This window comes from Vombatus ursinus, unplaced genomic scaffold, assembly GCF_900497805.2.
Source record: "Vombatus ursinus unplaced genomic scaffold, bare-nosed wombat genome assembly UNPS02014768.1, whole genome shotgun sequence".
NCBI lineage: Eukaryota > Metazoa > Chordata > Mammalia > Diprotodontia > Vombatidae > Vombatus > Vombatus ursinus.
Window position 1 is genome coordinate 36962220 of NW_020954546.1, and position 15174 is coordinate 36977393.

Here is a 15174-nt window from a genome sequence, read left to right on the forward strand (position 1 = left end):
TTTTAAAACTGACAGAAATAAAGCACACAGCTGGTATCAAAGGGTTTATCTGGACTTCAGCTTCATCCTGACTTCAAGACACTGTTCAAAAGAAGAAATTGAATACAAATATAGCTATATTTTTCTGATAATACTTTCATTTCCTTCTCCACAACACTCAATCACAGTCACTGAGTCTGAATTGAAAGTGACTTCAGAGGCTACACAATCCAATTAACCTCTACTTGAACAAGAAGCCTCCCACCAAAATACTGGAAGAGTCGTCACCCACTACTGTATTTGAGTACCTAGAATTGTTAGAAAGTTCTTCCTTAATAGATTTATTGTCCCCCAAAGGTTTGCTCAAATGGTATCATTCTGTTTTCTTCTGCACCATAAGTAAAATAAGAACAAAGTCCAATACCCCAGATGAATAAGGCGGGGAAAAGATTGCATTCCCAATTTCCCATAGACTGAAGCCAGTTGATACGAAATGCGAGCTTAAAACGCGAGTACATCGAGACACAACATATGGCTTTCGAACAAATCGTGCAGGAGGGCTTTAAAACTAAGTGGCCCGTACGGGGATCGAACCCGCGACCTTGGCGTTATTAGCACCACGCTCTAACCAACTGAGCTAACCGGCCGCCTTACAAGCTACTTTCTACGTCTTATTAAGAGTACTATAAAGAAATTTCAATATGACAGTTAAAACTATGTATTCATTGTTGCCTCAGATAAAGTTATTTCCGTAGCTAAGGATATGCTCTGCGATTCCTTAGACCTCTCTCAGCTGTCTCTCAACACAACACTCTATTCACAAATCACGAAGTCAGGAAGTACCAGTAAAACAGAACCCTCTCACTTACAGTTGCAACTGCTTTCCGGAGTCTGGGCCTCTCTCAGCTGACAGTTAACAAGTCCGACTGCAGACAGACGGCTGATTCCGAAATTAATCGTTTTGTTGTTGTTGTTGTTAAAGATGTAGTTAATTTAATTTTTCATGATGTTCACTGCTGGTTGTCTTTCAATTATTTCCCTATTAAAGAAAATACTCTGATGCATATTCAGGCAAAAATTATAGGATCACTTAGAGCTGGAGGGGGACCCGGCAATAGTAGAATTACAGGAACTGAAAGTGATCTAATACAACTTTCTCATTTTATATATGTATGTCTGTCTATCTATGTACCTCCCTCCCTATCTACTTATTTTTTACAATAAATATTTCTCTCTTTTTTTTGCAAATGACATCTGATTATCAAGTATTTTGTTCCTTTCCATTTCAACCACCCCCTCCAAAAAAACTGGGACAAGAAAAAAGAAAAACGAAAAAAAAAAAGCATTGTAACAAATAAGTATAGTCCAGCAAAACAAATCTCATATTGACCATTTCCAAAAATATGCATCTCATTTTGCATGTTAGTTTACCATTTCAAAGTCAGGAGGTAGGTAGTTTCATCATTAGTTCTGTGAAATCATGATTGATTATTTTGTTGATTGGAGTTCTCAAGTGTTTCAAAGTTGTTGGTTTGTGCAATGTTGTTTATTGTATAAATGATTCTCCTGGTTTTGTTCACTTCTTTCTGCATCTATTTACAGAAATCTTTCAGGTTTCCTTGAGACCATTTCTTTCATAATCTCTATTAGTATAATACTAATAATATAGTAGAATAGTTAAATATAGTTTAATAGCACAATAATAATAATACTAGCTAGCATTTACACAGCACCTACTATGTACCAGGCACTTTACAAATATTACCTCCTTTGATCTTCACAAAAACCCTGGGAAATAGGTACCATAATTATCTCTATTTTACAATTGAGGAAACTGAGGCAAACAGAAGGTAAATGACTTGCCTAAGATCACACAAGTGGTAATTGTCTGAGGGTGAATTTTAATTCAGATCTTGCTGATTTTAGGCACAACACTCTATCCTCTGCACCACTTAGCTATCTTATCCACTATATTTATATACCATAATTTTTTCATCCATTTTTCAGTTGATAGGCACCAATTTAGTTTACAAAAGAGTTGCTACAAATATTTTTGTACACTATCTGTACTGGCTAAGAAACAGAGTGGTGGATCAGTGGAATAGATTAGGTTCACAAGACACAGTAGTAAATGACCACAATAACCTAGTGTTTGATAAACCCAAAGACCACAGCCTTTGGGATAAGAACTCATTATTTGACAAAAAATGCTGGGAAAACTTGAAAACAATAGGGCACAAACTAGATATAGACCAACATCTCACACCAAATACCAAGATAAGGTCAAAATGAGTACATGATTTAGACATAAAGGGTGGCACCATAAACAAATTAGGAGCTCAAGGAATAGTCTACCTGTCAGATCTATAGAGAAAGGAAGAATTCATGACCAAACAAGAGACAAAGAGCATTACAAAATATAAAATAGATAATTTTGATTATGTTAAATTAAAAAGCTTTTGCACAAGCCAAACCAATGCAACTAAGATTAGAAGGAAAGCAGAAGGCTGGGAAACAATCTTTACAGTCAGTGTCTCTGATAAAGGCCTGATTTCTCAAATATATAGAGAACTGAGTTAAATTTATAAAAATACAAGCCATAACCCAATTAATAAATGGTCAAAGGATATGAACAAGCAGTTTTCAGATAAAGAAATCATGAAGAAGTACTCTTTTGAATAGGCAATTCTATTTTTCAGCTTGCCTATTTTTGAGTAGGGAGTATCTAATTTTCTAAATCACTTTTGATTAGAGACATACAAATCAAAACAACTCTACCACCACATACCTATCAGATTGGCTAATACGACAAAAAAGGAAAATGATAAATGTTGGAGAGGATGTGGGAAAAGTGGGACACTAATGCACTGTTGGTGGAGTTGTGATCCAACCATTCTGAAGAGCATTTTGGAACTATGCCCAAAGAGCAACCAAACTGTCCATACCCTTTTGACCAGCAATACCACTACTAGGTCGGTATCCCAAAGAGATCATAAAAAAGGGGGGAAAACCTACCTGTGCAAAAATATTTTAGCAGCCCTTTTTCTGGTGGTAAAATATTGGAAATGGAGGGGATGTCCATCAATTGGGGAATGGCTACTTGAACATAATGGAATACTATTGTGGTACTCGAACATAATGGAATACTATTGTGCAATAAGAAATGATGAGCAGGCAGATTTCAGAAAAATCTGGAAAGACTCATATGAACTGTTGTAAAGTGAAATAAGCAGAACCAAGAAAACTTTGTATACAGTATCAGCAACATTGTGTGATGCTCAACTTTAAACGACTTCGCTCTTCTCAGCCTCACAATGATCTGAGACAAATACAAAGGACTCATGAAGGAAAATGCTATCCACGTCCAGATAAAGAACTGATGGGCTCTGAATGCAGATGGAAACACACTTTTTTCACTTACTTGATTTTTTTCATATTTTTTCTTTTGATCTATTTCTTCTTTCACAACTGTGATTCATGGAAATATGTTTTACATAATTGCATATCTATAACCTATGTCAAATTGCCTACCATTTTATAAAGAGGGGAGGTGAGGGAGGGAGAAAATTTGAAACTCAAAATCTTGTAAAAAATGAATGTCAAAAACTGTCTTCAAATGTAATTGGGAAAAATAAAATATCCTTTAAAAAACAAATAAATAATTTTGTACATATAAGACTTTTTTCTCTTTCTTTGATCTCTATGCACAGTCCTAGTAGTAGTATAGCTGAGTTAAAGTGTATGCATAGTTTAGTACGTTTTGTGGGCATCGTGACAAAAGAATGCCTATTACCAATTCACAGTTTCACCTACAGTTTATCAGGGTGGCTGTTTCCCCACAGCCCCTCCAACATGTGTCATTTTATTTTTTTTGTCAACTTTGCCAATCACAAAGGGGTTTGAGATGAAATCTCTTAGCTACTTTAATTTGCATTTTTCTAATTATTTGAAACATTTTTTCTTATGACTATAGCTAGCTAGGATTTCTTGCCTTGAAATTGCTTATTCATATCCTTTCACCATCTATGTTGGTTGATTCCCTAAGGTACTCTTTTTTAAGTCTTATTGATGTATTTTGTTTTTACATTACATTTACAAGTTACTTTTTTAACAGCAAGTCTTTCAGGGTTAAGTGACTAGTCCAGGGTCACACAGCTAGTAAGTGTCATGTGTCTGAGGTCGGATTTAAACTCAGGTCTTCCTGACTCCAAAGCCGGAGCTCTATCTACTATGCCACCTAGCTGCCCTCTATATTATCTTTTAAAAAAAAAATTTTAAAAAGAAGCAACAATTTTGTTTCTTCCTAAGTGCATCATTATATTATTTACAAAAATTGATGATTTGTGGGGTTTTTTTTGTCTATACTTGCTCCGAGAAAGACAACTAAAACTATAGATTAGGAAATTGCTGCTGTGGGACTTGTGGCCACTCTATTGTGGCATGAACTGAATTCAATTTAGTTAAGAGTCTCCCTCAGAGACTTCTCCCTTCCCTCAGTTCTGAATGTAGAGGGCAGCTGATTAGCTTTCCAGGCCTGCATTGCTAAGCACAAAGACCCTTTTTGCTCCCTGCAATCAAAAAATCACTGGTTGCCTCATTTCCAATGTCTGTGTTTGTTCTCCAAACTTAACAACCTTACAGAGCTAGTTGTCAGTACTTTCTAAATTGAACAAAAAATTATGAGCAAGAGAAATAAAGACCATCGAGGATGCTTTATAATCTGAACCTGAGTTCCTCTGGACCAATTATTTCTTTTTTTTATAATTAATTTGTTTATTTTTAGTTTTCAACATTCACTTTGGTAAAATTTTGAGTTTTAAATTTTCTCCCCCTCTCTCTCACCATGCCTCCCCAAGATGGCAAGCTATCTGATACAGGCTCTACTTATACATTCATATTAAGCATATTTTCCCATTAGTCATGATGTAAAGAAGAATTAGAACTGATGGGAGAAACCACAAGAAAGAAGAAACAAAACAAAACAAAAGGGGATCAACTATTATGCCTCTATCTGCATTCAGACTCCATAGTTCTTTCTCTGGATGTGGATAGCCTTTTCTATAGTGAGTCTTTTGGAGTTGTCTTAGATCCATGCATTGCTGAGAAGAGCCAAGTCTATCAAAGTTAGTCATCAAATAATGTGGCTGTTACTGTGTACAATGTTCTCTTGGTTCTGCTCACTTCACTCAACATCAGTCCATACAAGTCTTTTCAGGTTTTCCTGAAGTCCACCTGTTTATCATTTCTTATAGCACAATAGTATTCCATGACATTCATATACCACAACTTGTTCAGCAGTTCCCCAATTGACGGACATCTCCTCAATTTCCAATTCTTTGCTACCACAAAAAGAGCTGCTGTAAATATTTTTGTACATGTGGGTCCGATTATTTCTTAATGAGTCAAATCGCCACAAACAAGAACCAAAGAGAAGAGGTGCTTAGATCTGGATTCCTCTGTTTCCATCTCTCCAAGCAATGCTAGGTGAAGGTCACAGCAAAATTTTGAGGCTAATATCATGAACTAACCCTGAAATCTCTGCTACACTTTCCAAGTTTCATAACTAAGTTGGTTACTTCATGACATCCAAACATAATTACCTCCACGCAAAAACCAATTCCGTCATTTCAGTAAACAAAGTTATTAGATAATGGTTTACAATGATTCATTTCACCATCTCTGTTCTCCAATCTACTGTCTGGTATTGGCCTTTAATTGCTTCACTTGTGTCTTGTTTTATAAATCTTAAAGCAATATACAAAGATGAGTTTCTTCTATTATTCCTAACAAAATTGGTTATGGTGTAAACCAGTTGATGGGAAGTGATTGAAGATTAGAGAGATGGAGTGGGGTTGGGATGATAAAGGGAACAATCTCCTGGCAAAGATGGGAGAGGATGGGAGCAAGTGGTTTGCTTTTGCAAGAAAGAGAGCTAGATCTTCATGTAAAGCAAGATGAAGAAAAAGACAGTGAGGGAAGATATTAGAGTGATAGGAGATGAAGAGGACACAAGAGGGAAAGATTGATGTATCAAAGTTCTGTTTAAAGGGTGAGGGAGGGGTTACCATGAAAAACTTGAGGAAAGATGAAAAGATTTGAAATGACTGCTGGGGTGAGATGGAAAATCAATTAGGGAGGTATGAAATTACCTTAGCACACTGAGGTCTTACTTGAAATTATGTAACTTCAATTTGTAGCCTACTCAGTCAGCACAGGCTCATGATTTTTTCCAACTTCCTTCAGCAACAGGAGAAAGTTCAATAGTTGTTAAGAGGTCCATTAAAGAAGGCAGATGAGATAGAGCACCGGCCCTGACGTCAGGAGGACATGAGTTCAAATCTGGCCTAGCACCAAACACTTGACACGTACTAGCTGTGTGACCCTGGACAAGTCACTTAACCCTAACTGCCTAAAAAAAAAAGGGCAGATGAAATAATCTAAGATTGGGAGTTAGCTAGTTGTAACTGGCAGTAGGACAAGTGAGCAAGGAATTTGTCTGTAGAGTTGAATTGATTCAATAAGTGGTCAAGGTAAGGAAGGTAGGAAAGTGTAGCCAGCAAAATGATGCAGACATGGGAAATAATGGAGGGTTGAAGGCACTAGAGATTATGAGGATGAAAAACAGGATTAGGAATCATAAAGCACAGGGAAATATGGAATGATAAAAGATTAGGATCAGATAAAGGAATTTCAGAGTTTATGAACAGATTGTAAAACTTGTGAGTCAGTCAGTCAATAGGCATTTATTGAATGTCTATTTTGTGCCAGGCACTGAGGATACAAAGAAGGGCAAAAGACAGTTCTTTCCCTCAAGGAGCTCACAATCTAATGGGCAATGTTAAGATCAAGGTTAAGATATATGTATGTATGTATGTATGTATGTATACACACATGCAAGCACACATATACATATATGTATGTGTGTATATGTGTGTGTTGATATGTTGAAGTCTCCTAATATGAAGGTAGGAGTTGAGGTGGACAGGAAAGACTGTGATCCAACTGAAATAGTTGAGGAAGGAGAATTTGCTAGAGATGGATAGATAATTACCATTCAGAATTGGATTGAATGATAAATCTATGTTGCATAAACATCAAAGGAAGTGATGTTTTCTGAGTGATGGTAGTAGAGGAAGTGCCTAGAATCGATCATAGGAAGCAAGGAATATGCCGATTTCCTCATCATGACCAGTATGAGTGAAAATCCAACCAATACTGAAAATGTGATCTGGGGTGCTGTGTCATCATGAGGGAGCAAAGGTATGAATGTTAGGTTTATTCCAAATCACTGGGATGGAGACAGTATGAAGGTGTGGGGATAAGTTAACCAATAAGGAATGAATCCAGCAGAATATCCATGATTAGAAAGAGGTCCATTGAAGGAGACAGGTGATTAAACTGTTCATGTTCCTCCCTTAAGGTCTAATCTTGTAGCAGGTGTTGAGGTCCCAGGGGATTGGTCCAAGATATGGTTCTCCAAGCACAGGAGTAAACCAGAAGGAGATTGTGAAGAAAAATAGCTGCAGATTAACTGACCAGTAGATTTATTGCCCTGTTCCTACTTCACTCTCTGGGCTCAATTGTGCTAGTTCTAGATTTATACACTGTGACTCAGGAGAGGTGAGAAAATTTCTCACTAGGATTTCATCTTGATCTTCCTACTGCCATCTGCTTAAGATAAGCATATCACATACCTTACTGAAGTCTGCAGTATCAAGACTGAGATATGACCCTCAGCTCCTGTTGTAACTAGCTAGTTCCCTGCTCTTCTTCATAGACATATCAGTACCTTCCCTTTCTGCTGTTTTCTGATATGGCCTGTTTCCTGATATGGCCATCCTTATCTTCTCCTTCTGCCATCTCTTTTCTGATATGGAAATCCTTATCTTCCCACACATGTCTCTGTAAAATTCCACTGTACCTGTTCTGCTTTTGTATTCAGATCCTGTATGAGGTAGCTGAAACTGGTTCTCTGGACTCATTGACCTATTGGTTATCATTCAGTGTAGGCTTTGCTCCAAGAGTGATAAACTGCAGCTGTTCCTGTGTCTGTCTGCTGTGCTGGCTTATTGGCAGGGACAAGTCTGCCATTGAGAAAATTAACACAACACTGGTCAGCTAGTTGATGATTAGGGCATTTACCCTCTGCCTTTTCAACTAAGGGCAACCCACCACTCCTCCCCCAATCCCAACCATACTCACAAATTGGGTTTAGAGTTATAAAGTTCCTCTGGGGTCTTGCAACCACAGAGGGCATGATATTTTTTCTCCAAGAATCCCTAAAACATATAGGGAATCCAACTAATGAGCTGGACAAAATCTCAAGGTGTTCCTCTCCTCATAAGGCACAGCAAAATCCTCTGGGTACTTCAAATAGCACAAGACACTCAAAATTGTTTCCAGAGATCTCTGAAACCCAAAAGAAATCCTGCCAAATGTTCAGATATATTGCTTTCTACATAGGGCACACCAAAATTTCTCCAGAGGTCATTATGCCATGGACAATCCCCTTGGAGTTCCAGGAAATTTTCCTATTTGTCCTTATACTAAAAGGCACCCAAAACTTCCCAAAAGAATGCCTACCACTGCCAAAGTAGTTTGAATTAAATTTCAAACTCTCCCTACAATAAGACAAGTAGGCTCAGTTTTAGGAGAAATCAAGTAAGGATTTATCAAGTAAGGATTCACCAAGTCATGGACATTTGGGAGTCTCCCAAAAGAGATAAAGGCACCTGGTCTTGACAATTCAGGCTTTCTAGGCCATCAGAAAAACTTTCTCCAATGATCATATTTCATTAATTGTATCCTCAGCACTTATCACAGTGACTGGCACATAGTAGGTGTTTAATATATGTTTATTGGATTGGATTGGTTAGACTTATAAAGAAAGACGTGGAAAACTGATTGTAAAATTGTAACTTAAAGACAGGTGGGAAAATGGACAGTTTTTTCCCCCTCTAACTCATTCTGAAAGCTAGGGAAAATAATTATGAGAATCCCTCCAGCAGTCTAGGTGTAAAGGGCTCAACGTTTACATCATAGGAGCCTCCATATATGCATAGGCTCTGTTGCTCACTCTTCTAATCCCACTTACATCATCTCCTGAGCTTCTAACCCTGAGGGGTATTCTGACATTATCACTTACAAGTTCCCATTTGGGTGTGTTTTCTCCAATATCAATCACCAGTTAATATTGCTCCAATATCATTAACCAATTTACATCAACTAGCTTTTATTTATTTATTTATTTATTGGCGAGGCAATAGGGGTTAAGTGACTTGCCCAGGGTCACACAGCTAGTAAGTGTCAAGTGCCTGGGGAGAGATTTGAACTCAGGTCCTCCTGATCCTAGGGCCAGTTCTCTATCTGCTGCCACCAAGCTGCCCCAACTAGCTTTTACAAAGAGATATTTACTAAATGTATATCAAGAACAAAAATACCCCAAAATTACCTCAAACCAAGACATACACCATTTTCCCAAGGTGGTCCTTGGGAGTGTGGACCTGATTTTAAAGTGGTGATTACAAAATTTCCCCCAAGTCCAGTTCTGAGTGGCATCTGTGTAGTAGATAAGTCCCTCAATCACTCATGTCTTGGATGTTGGATTGATTTATTAATGGGCTAAGTCAAAGTGGTCTGGCTCTTCACTAAGCTTAGCTGTTTTGATTATCTGAAGATGGTTATGTATTCCAGTTGATGGACTTCTAGTGGCTTGTCCAAATTTAATCCATTCCATCTCTGCTGTTCTTTCATCTGAAATCTAGAAAGAATGCACACAACAGACAGAAACAGAGAAGGCATTGTGCATCATAATCATATGGTGCATGGGTTGAGTAGAAGAGAGTCTATGAAAGGCAGCAAGCCCCTTAGACCTTTCTCCATCATCTAGGAAGTGAAGAGGAGAGGAAAGGAGGGAATAAGCATTTATTAAATCGCCCACTATGTTCCAAACATTATCTTTACAAACTTTATCTCACAGCAATCCTAGGAGGTAGATGTTTTTATGATCCCCATTTTACAGTTGAGGAAACTGAGGCAAACAAGTTAAATGATTCACCCAGGGTCACAAATCCAGCGTCAGGCCATATATGACACACACACTCTCTCTGTCTCTCTCTCTCTCTCTGTGTATGTTCTTTCTCTGTCTCTTTGTCTCTATCTCTTTCTCTGTCTCTGTATATCTGTCTCTGTCTCTCTCTTTCTCCCTGTCTCTCTCTTTCTCCTTGTCTCTCACTCTATCTCTGTCTAGTTCTCTCTGTCTTTGTCTCTGTCTTTGTCTCTGTCTCTGTCTGATTGTGTCTGTTTCTGTCTGTCTGTCTCTGTGTCTGTGTCTGTGTCTGTCTCTGTCTCTTTCCCTTTCTGTGTCTGTCTTTCTGTCTCGGTCTCTTTCTTTCATTTCACGGTCACCTCTCCCTTAAAATCTGTATTCTTGAACATTTCCCAGGGCTCCCCTTTGATTTAAGAGCCCTTTCTCTCTGCCTCTGTCTCTGCCTGTCTCTCTCCCTTTCGCTGTCTCTGTCTCTCTCTCTAATTTCACGGCCACTCTCCTCTAAAATCTGTGTTCTCGCACATTTCCTGGGCCTCGCCCTTGACTTCAACCCAGGGGGGCTGGAGCAGCCAGTGTCTACTTGAGCTCGGCAGCGGAGGTGATGGGACTGGCTTAGAGTGCTCAAGGCTGGCGAGAGTCGGGGTGAGGGAGGTGGGGGTGGGGTGCCCAGTGCCCAGGAAGAGGTGGCCTCCGGGCGAGAGCGTGATTGGTCTCGGGCTGGAGATTGGTGTGGTGTTTTGTGCAAGTGTGCATGGAGGGCGAAGCTGTTAGAAGCGCATGAGGTGGGTGTGGAATGGGGGCGATTCGGCTTCAAGACCACGTTGGCTGCTCCCCTAAGGCAGGGCAGGGACCCGTCTGGAAAGCAGCTGGAATCCAAGCTGGAGAGGCTTCTGGTTTCAGAGGCGCTTCTTGGAACAGTGCTGTGCCTATCCGAGCCTGGAGGTGACGAGTCCCAAAGTGTTCTTCTATGTGTGTTCAGCTGATTTTATGGAGAATAATAATACACAGTTATACGTGTTGGGGCGGAAATGTCCTCTTTATATTCAACTTTAAGATTTGGCGGGGGCCGGTTAGCTCAGTTGGTTAGAGCGTGGTGCTAATAACGCCAAGGTCGCGGGTTCGATCCCCGTACGGGCCACTTCTTTTGGAGTTCCGGAATCAGAAGGATTCTCCTAATTTCAGGAAATTTGGATTCCCGTCTCGCTGCTCCTCAGGCTTCCCTATCTCAGAGGAAGCATAGCGTTCCCTTGACCCCACTTAAATTATTTTAAATGTGTTTTTATTCCGATCTTAACAAACGCTAAATAAAATGGGCGTTTCCGTATACAGAGTAAACCAGAAAAAGAGGGTTGCACATAAAACTCAAGATCTCTGTTATGTACAGTTTTCCTTTTAAATATCTAAATACAGTCTGCACTTTTCAAAGCTGTCCTGCTTATCTGGGCTTCTTTCGAACCTTCCTTCTGTTCTTTTATGTTCATTTACCCTTCAGTTTAGCTCCACTTTGCTCATCTAGAAAATGGAAACAATAATTCTTGTAATATCTATCTTATAGATATAAAAAGAACCGAACTAGTTTGCCAAAGTTTTTTTGTAAACTCTACAGGTGAGGTAGGGAGCGTGGGCAAGGGAGATGATTATAAAAGTGATTCCAGAAAAAGAATCAAAGAAGTAAGAATAGATTTCAAACCCAGGCCTGCTCACAACTAACGGTGAGAGTAGCAGCTCCAAGAGTTGTCATTTTCAGGGATATTCATAACAAATGTTTAACAAGGTGTATAGGGGGCGGGGGTTGGGGAGGGCAGAATTTAGGAACGACGTACTTTTAAGTGTGACTTGCATTACTAACATTTTCTCCATCACTTTCTTAATTCTAGATAATCCACAAAACAATAAATCAAGACTTCATTTGTAGCACGTTTGTTTGCTTTTTTTCAGAGATGGAAATATTCACCCTGAATTTTAAACATCGGCTGGAAAGGCTCTTCAAGCTGGCTCCATAACATCCCTGGCTCATTCTCTTTCTTCACCTTCAACAAACATTCATTGTTCATTGAGTGAATCGCTATGTGCAAAGTGTCTATACAAATACGTACATATGTAATGTAGCAGAGACTGGATGCCATTACTATATGTTTAAGTGGGAAGGGAATTTGGAGAAATTACAGTTTAATCTATGTAGAGTCCGTAAGGACACTAGAACTTTAAATGTTGTTCTATGACTGAAGAGATAGTAAATGAGGAACAAGGAGACAAAACTTTCCTGAGAGAAACGATTTAACTATTATCTTTTGAAGAAACATGATGAGAATTATTTTTTTTAAAAATTATTTATTTTTATTTTTATTTTTCAACATTCACTTTTATAAGATTTTATAAGATTTTGAGTTCTAAATTTTCCCCTTCCCTCTCCTCCCCTCTCCCCAAGATGGCATGCAATAAGCTATACATGTAAAATCATATTAAACATATTTCCACATTAGTCATATTGTAAAGAAGAATCATAACCAAAGGAAAAAAACATGAAAAAGAAAAAAAAAGAAAGAGAGAAAATAGTATGCTTCGATCTGCATTCAGACTACACAGTTCTTTCTCTGGAATAGCATTTTCCACATGATGAGAATTCTTGAGAAAAGACAACTAGCATACTGAGAGAGTTTAGTGGTAGGATTGCATTTCTAGAATTGAGAAATCAGCATTAGCAGTAATGGCAAGAGGTAACTGGTTGTTATCTCTCTCACAGGGGCAACAGTGTAAATAATTATGTCTTATTGTTTATTATATTATATTATTATATATACCATATATCATATTATGTTATAATGAATTGTATAGACTTTAACGTTTATTTAAACCTAGGAGATTAAGGGGTTTTATAGAGAGATAAACAAAAGTTTTGTCTCTTCAGTTCATTTTATGCTTAATAAACCAGTGTAATTCAAAGCTAATTGATTAATTATTGAAAGACATGTTGCCATTTTTAGTAATTTATGAGGAAATATAATAGTATATGCCTTGACTGCTTTAATCTGGAAGTAGGAGTGAATAAGATGAGAGAGTCCAGTTATATATAGCCTGAAAGATGGGAGTCTGATATGATTGTCACTTAGTGTAATGCATCACACAAATCCTATGTTGGTTGCATCTTTTGAGTGTTAATCCAACACATGTATGTATACATATTATACACATGTATATATATATAGTGGGAGACTGGCACATGCACAAACACTTTCAGTTCGGATGATACAAACTCATCATACATCATCATGATTTTCCTCAAAATATCTCCCCAGCACCATCCTCTTGGAGTAGTTGCATCATCCAGACAAGCTGATGGAGTTTGCATATGCACCAGACTCCCATTACACTTGGATATGGTGGCAGCTAGGTGGTACAATGCATATAATTTGCTAGACCTGGAGTCAGGAAAACTTGAGTTCAAATCCACTCTGAGGCATTTACTATCTGTTTGTCCCTGGGCAAGTCACTTCACCTCTGTCTATACCTCAGTTTTCTCAACTGTAAAATGAGGATAATAATAGCACCTACCTATGCAGGGTTGTTGTGAAAAATCAAATGAGATAATATATGTAAAGTGCCTGGCATATAAAAGGTACTATGTTAATGCTTATTCTCCTTCCCCCAAAGAAAGGTATTAATACTGTACTCTGTTGTAGGTAGAAGGCTACTTTTAAAAATTAATTTATTGTTATTGTAATCCAAGCCTTATTCTGATCAGAGAGGGAACTATCTGAACTGACAGAGCACTCCCACACCCTCAGATATCTCTCCACATACATCATTTTGAAGAACTACTTTATAGGATTTTTGAACAAGGAATATTTCATAGTCAAGACTGATTGAGAGCCCAGAGTTTGGGTAATGATTTCATTAAAAGTTTGCTTCATTAAATAGAACAATAGTCACTTAACTTTCTTCCAACCCTTGGAGAATTGTTTTTCTTGAAGTCATTCAATCCCTCTTTGACCACTCCCTTCAAGGATTCTCTGTAATCAAACCTCTATGCTGTTATTCAGTCATGTCCAACTCTTCATGACTGCATGGATCCATGGGGTTTTCCTTGGGAAAGATATGGAGTGGTTTGCCATTTCTTTCTCCAGTAGAATAAGGGGACCAGAGGTTAAGTGACTTGCTCAGGGTCACACAGCTAGTAAGTGTCTGAAGCTAGATTTGAACTAGGGTCTTCCTGACTCCAGGCTCATTGCTCTTAACTACTGAGCCTAGTTGCCTCCTCCTCTTATGTGAATCATCCTAATTCCTTCAGGATATTAAGAAAGAAGTTAGTACTCTTTGGTGGATCAATTAAGGGGCTCCTTACCTCTGGCCTTCTCTGATAGCCCTGTCCTTGCACTTTCCCCAGAGTCATGACCATTAGTATCTGCCTGGAGGCCAGACAGATAATGCTCAACTTCTTTTGGTTATGCTCTTGACCATGGACAGACTTCCAAAAAGAAGCTAACAGGTAGCATACTGGGTGCAGACTATTTTGCCAGTGAAGGAAGTTGAGCAAGGAGCAGCAGCCATAGTGGAAAAACCAATAACTGGGATAGAACCTAAAAAGCCAAGACTGCATCTGGGATGTTCTGAGCAAAGAACACATTGGGACATGTGGAACCAAGGCAAGGAGGCAAGCAAAGCAGAGTGACATGGACAGATAAAATCACAAGCCAAGAGGGACAAGGCTGTGATCAGGTACATTCTAGGAAAAGCAGACAGTGGACAACAGGCCATGGGGCTGATGAAGAACAACAGTACAGTTAATGACACCTTTGACATTTTCCCCCATTTCTCCAGAACAGAACATTATCCCATCTGCCAGTCAATCACTTTCTACTTTTCCCCACTCAATTCAAAAGAATGGGGGGGGGGGGTGTCTCCTTTCTTTTGGGCAAGTTATTTTCTCACTGTTTATTTTCAATTTCTTTTCTATTTTATTGTTATAAAAACTTGCTAGCATCAACCAGATCCATTTACTTACTGAAAGGGATGAGGGGAGGGACACACAGGAAAAAATCCTTAAAGGAAGAAGAGGCATTTTGTCCTCAATGCAGTCTGGGAGTGGAGAGAGCTTTAGCAATTTATTAGCAAATATATTCAATATTATTTAAACATTAGACAAACCT

General features: G+C 38.6%; 2 non-coding genes across 2 annotated transcripts; one reads left to right on the forward strand and one right to left on the reverse strand.

Moving 5' to 3' along the window:
* Positions 1–552: 552 nt before the first annotated feature.
* On the reverse strand, positions 553–626 carry TRNAI-AAU. The gene has a single exon. It is a non-coding gene; the product is annotated as a tRNA-Ile (tRNA).
* Positions 627–11091: 10465 nt separating this feature from the next.
* TRNAI-AAU lies at positions 11092–11165 on the forward strand. Its single transcript has one exon. It is a non-coding gene; the product is annotated as a tRNA-Ile (tRNA).
* Positions 11166–15174: the final 4009 nt, after the last annotated feature.